This window comes from Gopherus evgoodei, chromosome 22 (genome assembly GCF_007399415.2).
Source record: "Gopherus evgoodei ecotype Sinaloan lineage chromosome 22, rGopEvg1_v1.p, whole genome shotgun sequence".
Classification (NCBI taxonomy): domain Eukaryota; kingdom Metazoa; phylum Chordata; order Testudines; family Testudinidae; genus Gopherus; species Gopherus evgoodei.
The window spans coordinates 2670243-2678705 of NC_044343.1; positions in this window are offsets into that span (position 1 = coordinate 2670243).

The window sequence follows — 8463 nt, forward strand, 5'->3', positions numbered from 1 at the left end:
CTGGACATTTTAATAAATTTTTTTAACAGTTAATAAGCCCCTGCAATCTGCTTTGCCTTTTATTATTATTGTTGTTATTTTTTGCCTTCCATTTCCTTTCGCAGACGCGGTGACACAGCTGAGACTCCTGGCTCCTACGCTTGGCTAATGTAATGCTGTGGGGGCATCTTTCTGCAGCTAATTCCAAACTTCGCTGCTGCCGGATTGCTACCGCACATAATTATATTCTGTCATTCTTCTCCTGTCTTCCTATTTCCATTTAAATGAGCCTTAACAAAAATGGGATTTTTTTTTTTGGCTGTTCCAGCCTAAAACTCCAAAGATTTGAAATGTCTCAAGGAGCTGGGGAGAGGGCAAGATCTAGGCATGACCTATTTCAGGCTACAAGCCAATTGACACCTGCAGCCGCCCTTCTTCAGTGCAAGGGAAAGGTCCCACTAGCTACAAGTGCCTTGCGGAAACTGGGAGAGAAGCCACCCCACGGCCCCGGGGCAGATACTATGTTTTACAGCTGTAAGCAGCCATGTGCTCCCCCCCCCCCAAGCCTCAGTGCAGGGGCCATGTCTGGAGGCAGGACGGGGCCATGCCAGACTAGTCTCTGTGAGAGCAGACCCTGGCCTCTGAAATGGGAGGGGGCTGGGGGGGCTCAAAGCACCTTCTGTGCTCTGCCTCCAGGGGGCGCAGCACAGCCTCTCTCCCCACAGGTGTTTGCATGTAGAAGAAGGTGGGTTCTGGGTTCTATGGGCATCAGCCGAGGAGATTCCTTGTCCCCCCCAGCCGAAATGGGGGGGGCCGAAGATGGCCATCACCTGGCTCTGGGCTAAGAATGATCCGGGTCCCAGCAGGGCCAGGAAAGGGGGCCTGAGGAAGGGGCAGGCGATGGAGCCATGTGGCCGGAGGGGGAGCTAGAGGTTGGATTTCAACGATACGGTTCATCCAGAGTGATCAGAAAGCTGCTGGCGATGGTCAAGTGCCGGGGCCCTTTGGCAGATCAGTGTCCTAGCGCTGTATGGAGCCACCGGGAGTGTCACGCTGCACCGGGGGCTTGGTGGGCTAAGCACAGAGGGAGGCATTTCCCCTTCCTCCTTTCTGTCTCACAGGGGCGGTTTCCACCCACTCACGCCCAGGTGCCGTGGTCGTCCCACCTGCCCTCTACTGAGCACCAGTGGCAGGTTGTCAATCTTTAACCACCTCCTCCTCCTCCATTCGTATTTCTTCTTTTGTTCCTCCTGTTTCTTCCTGGGGCAGGGACTGGCTGCGGGGAGGGGACACAGGCATGACCACCCGCTAGGCCTCTTCCCATCTCTGATCCCTTCTGTAGCTGAGGCTCAGGTTCCCATCTTCCCTCTGGATAAAACAAGGTGGCTGGAGATCAGAGGAAGCCCTAGGAGCCTCCTCCTTTGATTCTGCCACCCTGCTTTTCCAGGAGCTCTTCAGATCTTCCCCGCCAGGCCCTGCACATCGATTTTCTGGCTGTGCTGGCATGTGAACAAGGGATGGACTGCGCCGCCCCAGCATGGGGAGAGGGGGGTGTCTGAGGAATGTTACTGACACCCCGAGCCCCCTCCAGCCAGCGTTCAATAATTAATCACTAATAACAAAGTGGGATGGCTCAGCCTGCAAAGGGAGCATCACAGACACTGGAATATTTTCCTCTCTTCCCTGGTTGCTTGGCACAGTATCCCCAGCCCTGGGCCTGTCTCATCCAGACCCGCCAGCTCTCATTGATCCCACCATCTAGATACACAGGGTCACGGGAGCTGGAGTTGGGAGAGACCCCGAGGGACCCAGCCAGGGGCTCTCATGTCCCTCCCCGGTGCTCAGATGCGGCAGGGATGGGCACTACAGGTGCTGGCACAGAGATCTCACGTACCTGCCCAGCCCTCGGCTCCTGAACTGACAGGTTCTGTAGACTCCAGCGTGGAGAGCTCATGTGCCTTCCTCGTGCTCAGATGCTGCGGTGATGGGCTTTATAGACACCAGCACAAAGCTCTCATTTGCCTAGACACAGAGGCGGATAAGGAGTTTGTGAGGCTCTGGGCCAGAGCAAGTGGGGGCCCCTCCTCACCCATTCCATCTGCAGTCCCCCCGCCCCCCAGAGCACTCCTGCCAGGGAATGAGGTGGGGGGCAGGGGCTTGCCCTGCTCCCGGAGCACCGGTGGAGCAGGTCAGGGTGCAGGGGCACCCCCAATTGGCCAGGGCCCCTGGGCACAGGCCCTGTTGCCCCAATGGCTAATCTGCCACTGCCTGGACACTGCGGTGATGGTCGTTGTAGAAAAGCCCCGGGCAGACTCACTGATGAGTTAGCTCATACAGCCCCATCTCCCGCGAGCACAGGTCACAGGACCCCATGGAGCGGACACAGCAAACAGGCACCCTGGGCCCCAGCATGTTCGCCTCGGGAAGAACGTCTCCCAAAGGGCCAGGGGACCAGCGCTGGGGTGGAAGGAGCCTTCCACAGCTTGGTCCTTGACTCTGCTCTGGTCCAGCACCTGGCGCGGTTACTGTCTGATGGCTGCAATGGGCCCCATGTTGGCAGGCTCAGTGGAGAGGCCAAGGGATGGATGGGCCTGGGGAACTGAGCACCCGTCTCAGCCTTGCACGGGCCCCATAGCAGGCCCGGGGATGGTGGGAGAGCTCATCCTGCTGCCACTCTGAGCAATAAAAGCTTTTCATCTCCAGGGCTGTCAATCCGGCTCCTTTCACCGGCACTAAATTAATTTTAAGCAAACATAATACTTCTCGAAGGGCTCATTTCCCAGCCCCGCCGCCTGCTCCTGTCTCATTGCAAAGCGAGCGCTAATGAATCACCCCAGCGTCTCGGCTGCGGCTGGGACGGCTTGCTGAGGTTATGCAGACAGCTATCTAACAAATTCATGAATAATACAGCAGCGCCGGCCTTTCAGACACAACGGGCAACTTTATTTTGCCACTTCGGAGAAGACAAAGAGGCATTAATGAATTTGTCAGGGAGTCGTCTGCATAAAACATGAATCTCAGGTTCCTGCCTCACCTGAGCATGATGCCATCCGTCAGCTCAGCTTCATCAGTGGGAATCTGCTGCTCTCCTCCATGCAGGGATCCCAGCAGGCTTGACTGACACAGCCCCCTGCACAGGACGCTCTGCCTACAACTGCTGCCACTCGGGCAGAGCCCTGGAGTGACATGGCCCAGATCACACAGCGCCAGGAAAAAAAACAGGAGTCCCAATGCCCTGTCCTATCTCTAACCACTAGACACCACTCTTCTCCCGCAGCTGGGAAAGGGAACCCAAGGGTATGGACCTGCCCATTGCCTCATCACCAGCCGCCCCTAATTTTGTCCTACAGGCAGGAATAGAACCCAGGAGCCCTGACACCACCCCACACTCTGCTCTAACCACTAGGCCACACATCCTGACTTGCTAGCACATGTTCAGTCCACCGAGGCTCCCTGGCGAGCCAGAGGGACCCCAGCTTTGCTGCCTCAGTGGCAGTGGATGAGACCTGGGGGGCAGAGGCGCTTGGGGGGCAGATGGCACTGCGTACAAAGGAGGTCGCTTGGCTCCACTGAATCCATGCACACTTCTGAGCTCTGCCTCTGGGATGGGGAGAGAGAAGGGGCTTCACATATGCTTGGGGCTGTAGCAGGGGGGAATCCAGGTTCACCCATCCCCATCATCCGCTGCCGGGCCAGTAGACGGGCCCCGTAGGCTCTGCCAGCTGGATCTTCATGCACAAGGCCAAGGTAAACGGCCCATAAACCCCCTCTGCAAAGCCACCATCCTCTGGCCTGGGACAGAACAGAAGCACTAGTCTGGCCTGGGGGAAACAGGGCCCAATGCAATGCCGTTGGTGCTCCTGCCCCCGTGCAAATCCCTAGTGGCGACATGCTGCTGCATTCGTGCAAAGCAGAGTTTGTACCTGGCACCTCGCGGGCTCAGTCACGCTAGTGAGGCACCCTCTTCCCATGGTGCAGGGGGGCCGCTCCATCCATGGCACAAACCCCCAACGTGGGGGCCCAACGATGCTGAGCTGGGTTTTCCCCAGCGCCCATCCCTGCTGACCTCCCCAGTGGAAAAGCCCTCACCCTGGCTCCTCCTGGCTCTGCTCCCTTCTCCGGCACCATTGCGGCCAGCACACGGTCACCCAGGGCCTTTGCCCAACAGCTGTGATTACTGGCTAGATTTAACCGCACCAAGCAGCGTGGATCTGGGAGAGCGCCTGGCATGAGGCTGTGGGACTGACCCACGCTGCCTCTCAAAGCCACTGCCCTTCCTGGAGGGATGTTGCCTGTTCCTCCCCTGCCCACACACACACACCCCGACACTGCTCCAGAGGGGAGGGAGCTATGAGGGAGCAAGGGAGGGGGAGCCTCTAAAATGAGGTTCCTTGTTTTAGCCCTCGCCGTGCCACAGGGCCCTGTCCAGGCTGTCGCGGGCCCCTTGCTCTCTCGGTTCACAGCCCTTTTCGAACAGCGAAATCCAGTCCCAGCACAGCTGAGCTCCACTCCCCCCGGCCCCATTTGCCATGGCAGAGCTGCTGTGAGCAGAGCCGGGGCCAGCTTGACGGTGTTTCGAATTCCGGCAGCTATTTATTTTCATCAGCGTTTCGAGTCAATAAACATGATGAATGAAACGTGCTCGAGTCCCCCTGGCAGGAGATAAAGCACCACCAGAATCCAGGCCTGCCTGCTTAGCCAGCCCCAAGCAGAGCTGCTGGGCGCCACCCACCGCCGGCTCCGCATTCAGCACCTCTCCTGCACACAGCGGCAGAGAGCTGACGGGAAGATGAAAGGAAGAGCCGGGGGCGAGGGGGCACCTCACTCCCAAACTCCAGAGAATTAGGCCAGTTACTGAGCAAGGTCACTAGGTGGAAAACAAGAGCTGTGGCCATTCTCCATCAGAGTTAGCGCTCTGCGAAAGTGCAGCTCGGATTGCACCTGGAGGCTGGTTTCACCCCAAAAGACATCATCCCTGGTGAAGCAAGGGCCGACTGGCCAGGATTTTGTGTTGGGGGGGCAGAAAGGGGGGGCTTGTGGTTAGGCCACTGGGCTGGGCCTCAGGAGAGCTGGCCTCCCACTCTGTGTCCGTACAGCGCTGGCACAACAGGGGCCTGAATGCAGTTCAAGCACCTCGGGGCATCTGCCGTAACAGGGCAAAGTTGAAACCACAAAGCAGAACCTACCCCAGAGCCAGGGGAAAGGGCTGCGGAGCCTTTCACCTCTCAATGACTTGTTCCAACCCAGCCCGGGATGGCGACCCGCCGCTGCGGCTGTCTGGTGGGTCCTAGTCCCTCTCCCCAAGGCCAGGTGCCCCCGCACTGAGACCCAGCCTGTCTGCAGCTCACTGCCCGCCTGCTGGCAGTGTGGGTGGAGCTGACAGGGCATGGGGAGTGGCTGGAATCTGCACTCTGGCTATCCCCATCCTATGGCATCAGCCAGCAGGGCTGCCCATCGGGTATCTTCCACCATCTGCAAGCCATCCTGGCAGAGCAATTCCTGCTGCAGCTCTGGGGCTCGCCTGGCAGCTCCTTCCCTGACCCCCCCCCCCCCCACATCCCCCAGCTGCATCTGGGAGTGCGGAGGAGGCTGGGATTCCAGCCTGCAGCCAGCTTGGGAAAGAGAAAAATTCCAGAGTCTTCAACTGTCCAGAGTGCGTCCCCCACCTCCGGAGGGTCTCAGCAGCAGGTCACCCGTGCACACGCTCACAATGGGAGGGAGATGAACCCTTTGCGATGCTGCTCGACTCCTCTTTGCAGCCCTGGGTGCCCAGTTCCAGCTCCCGGGGAGGTTAGCTTCCTAGGCCGCAGCCAGGAGCAGCATGTGGAAGATTGATCCCTGCCCGGCCGGATTCTGCCACTGCTGCTGACAGGATGTACAATATCTGCTTAGCCGCACTGCCCTTTAGCAAATCCCTGGGAATGTTGGATGGGCCGGGACGCCAATCACTGGGAGCCGCGCTTGGCACGCTCAGGCAGAGTCTGCATTTTCCAGGGGCCTCCTCGCGGCTGTGAACAGGACCTAAGAGGCCCAGGCAGGCGCTATCAGCCTGACATTGCTTGACTTGCACAGCTATCTCTGCAGCTGCCTGTTGCCGAGGGAATGGGGAGAATCGCTCCTGACAACCAGCCCTGAGTCCTCCAGAGCCTGCCAGGGCCAGAGCCTGGACACTCCTGCCAACGCCTGCCGCTAGGGGCTTTCACGGGCCTGTGGTACCTGCTTAGGATCTGGTGCACCAGGATCAGACCAGCAGAGGGGAGCAAATCCTGCCACACTTGCTGACCTCTTGGATCTTCTCACTGTGGGCCTGAACCTCCCTCCTGGACTAGGTTAGGGGGTTGGGTCCAGATCAGAACTTGGGGTCAGACCCTTATCTCTATAATGCAGCAAACCAGAACCCCAATTCCCCATCCTGATTGAGGGGTCATGGTTCACCACCATGGCTGGGGAGGGGAGGGCACCTGGAGAGCCAAGGGGCTGGGGTGCACTCACCCCCTCTCAGCCCTTTGCTCTGTCTCGGCTCAGACACCGCCCACCCCTTTGATGAGCAGTGTAACCAGATCAGGCCTGTGAATTCACATCCCATCCCCGAGAGGCACCCCCTACGCAGCCTGGCCCAGACCATCCCTGCCTGGCATCAAAGACGCAACTAGAAGGGGATGCCCTGGAGGGGAGTGATGCAAACAAGCCACTGTGGGGGAGACCCCAGAATGCTCCACTGGCTTGTGGACTCCCCTGACACACCCTCTGCAGTGAGAGAAAACTCACGGAGCAATTACCCCAGCAGGACAATTATGCAAATTAGCTGCAATCATGCAAATTAGCTCCCCACCTCCCTTGCATTTGGCGCTGCACAGAACTCAGCAGCCTGCTTTCCAGGCTGCGCTGACACACGTAGGTTCTGCAACAGAGGGCAGCGATGCCAGGCCTGCTCCCAGCCTTCCCGAGGCTGGCGGAGCGACCCAGAGAAGCAAGAGCAGAGGCAGGGCCGCAGAGATGGTTTGGCTGCAGGTTCCCCCAGATGGGTGGCTGGCTCCAGCTGGTTGCTCACATAATGGGAGCCCCAGGCTGCAGCAGTGGCAGCTGGGCGATGTTGGCTCCCTGCACAAGAAGCAAAGCGGGATGGCCACTGGCTTTGCAAGGCCCATGACACCGCTGACTAATAATAAGATTCCCCTGCAAATCTGAGGCTGCCTGCCAGGCCCCCAGGCTGCAAAGTGAGCGACGACCGACCGGGTCTGCACTGAGCAGGCCCAGCTGGGGGACACGCCCATCCTGCAACCAGCCACCTCCAGCTAGTGCCGCTCTCAGCCAGGCTGGACTGGGCTGGGCAGGAGAGCTCCAGAGTGAGTGACTGATCTGGGCTGAGCTTTCTCCCACCCCCGCAAGTGGGCGCTGAGCAACGTGCTCTGGGGGGCACGGCGCTGCTGGAGAGGCCCTATACCTGACGATCCCAAAGGAGCAGGAGTGCGGGTCCTGCCTCCCTCCCTCATTCCCCCTGCCGCTGGAACTGGCTCTCGACCCCTCCCCGCCTTCCTGCACCATTGCTGGGTGCCATTAACCAACGTCTGCGCTTCACCCCAGAGCTGCATGTTTGTTTCTCCTGCACATCGTGCAGCACCTTGCACGTCAATGTGCCTTGTTGTGATTAGCCAGGAAGTTCGACTGGAGACAGGTCCTGTCTGAGAGGCCCAGGAGCCGGAGAGCCAGGTACAGAGACGTGAGTCCACCCCTCATTCTCAGGCAGCAGCCAAGCCTTTATTTCATGAGCTCAGTGATCACAACCGAGCCCGCACTGGCCAGAAGGGAGGGAGGCCCCTGTGGATTTGGGGAGCCCATTTGTGACCTCTGGCTCTGAGAGCCTCTTGCAGGTCTGTCCCAGTGGCCATCTGGCCCTAAATCAGGGAAATGGAGACCTTGGTCAGCTCTGCTGCTAAACTCAGAGCAGAGGGACCAGGGGCTCCCTCCCGTCACTGGTGGTGCTCCTCGCCCGACCATGCATGCAGCTCATGCAACTGAAAACGAAGTGACGCATGCGATGCAGCGTTGTAGCAAGAGCGGGAGACGGCACGTGGACTGCATGCAGCGGGGGAGGAGAGATGGCCTCAGCCACTGGGCTGGGCTCTGCACCTCAAGCAGGGAAACACACGAGCCGCCAGCGTGACTGAGTCCGACCCCTGGCCCTTGCCCTGTCCTGGGAGGCAGCGCGCACCTGCAGGGCAGGGGAAAGCCAACCCCCTGCCCCCTTTCCCGGTCCCCTCCCCTTTCTCTGGCTCCGCCCCCTCACTAGATTTCTCTCCCATTTCGGAGCCCATGCTGCATGGTGTTGATTTCAGTGGCGGCTGAGGGGACTCAGCCCCTGCAGGATGGGGCCCTATATTGCGATGCTGTATGAATCCCCATCGGTTGCCCCGACTCCACAGAGTAGCCCCCACTTTCACAGGGGGCCCCTGGCTGGGGATCTCAGAACAGCACTGTGGGGAC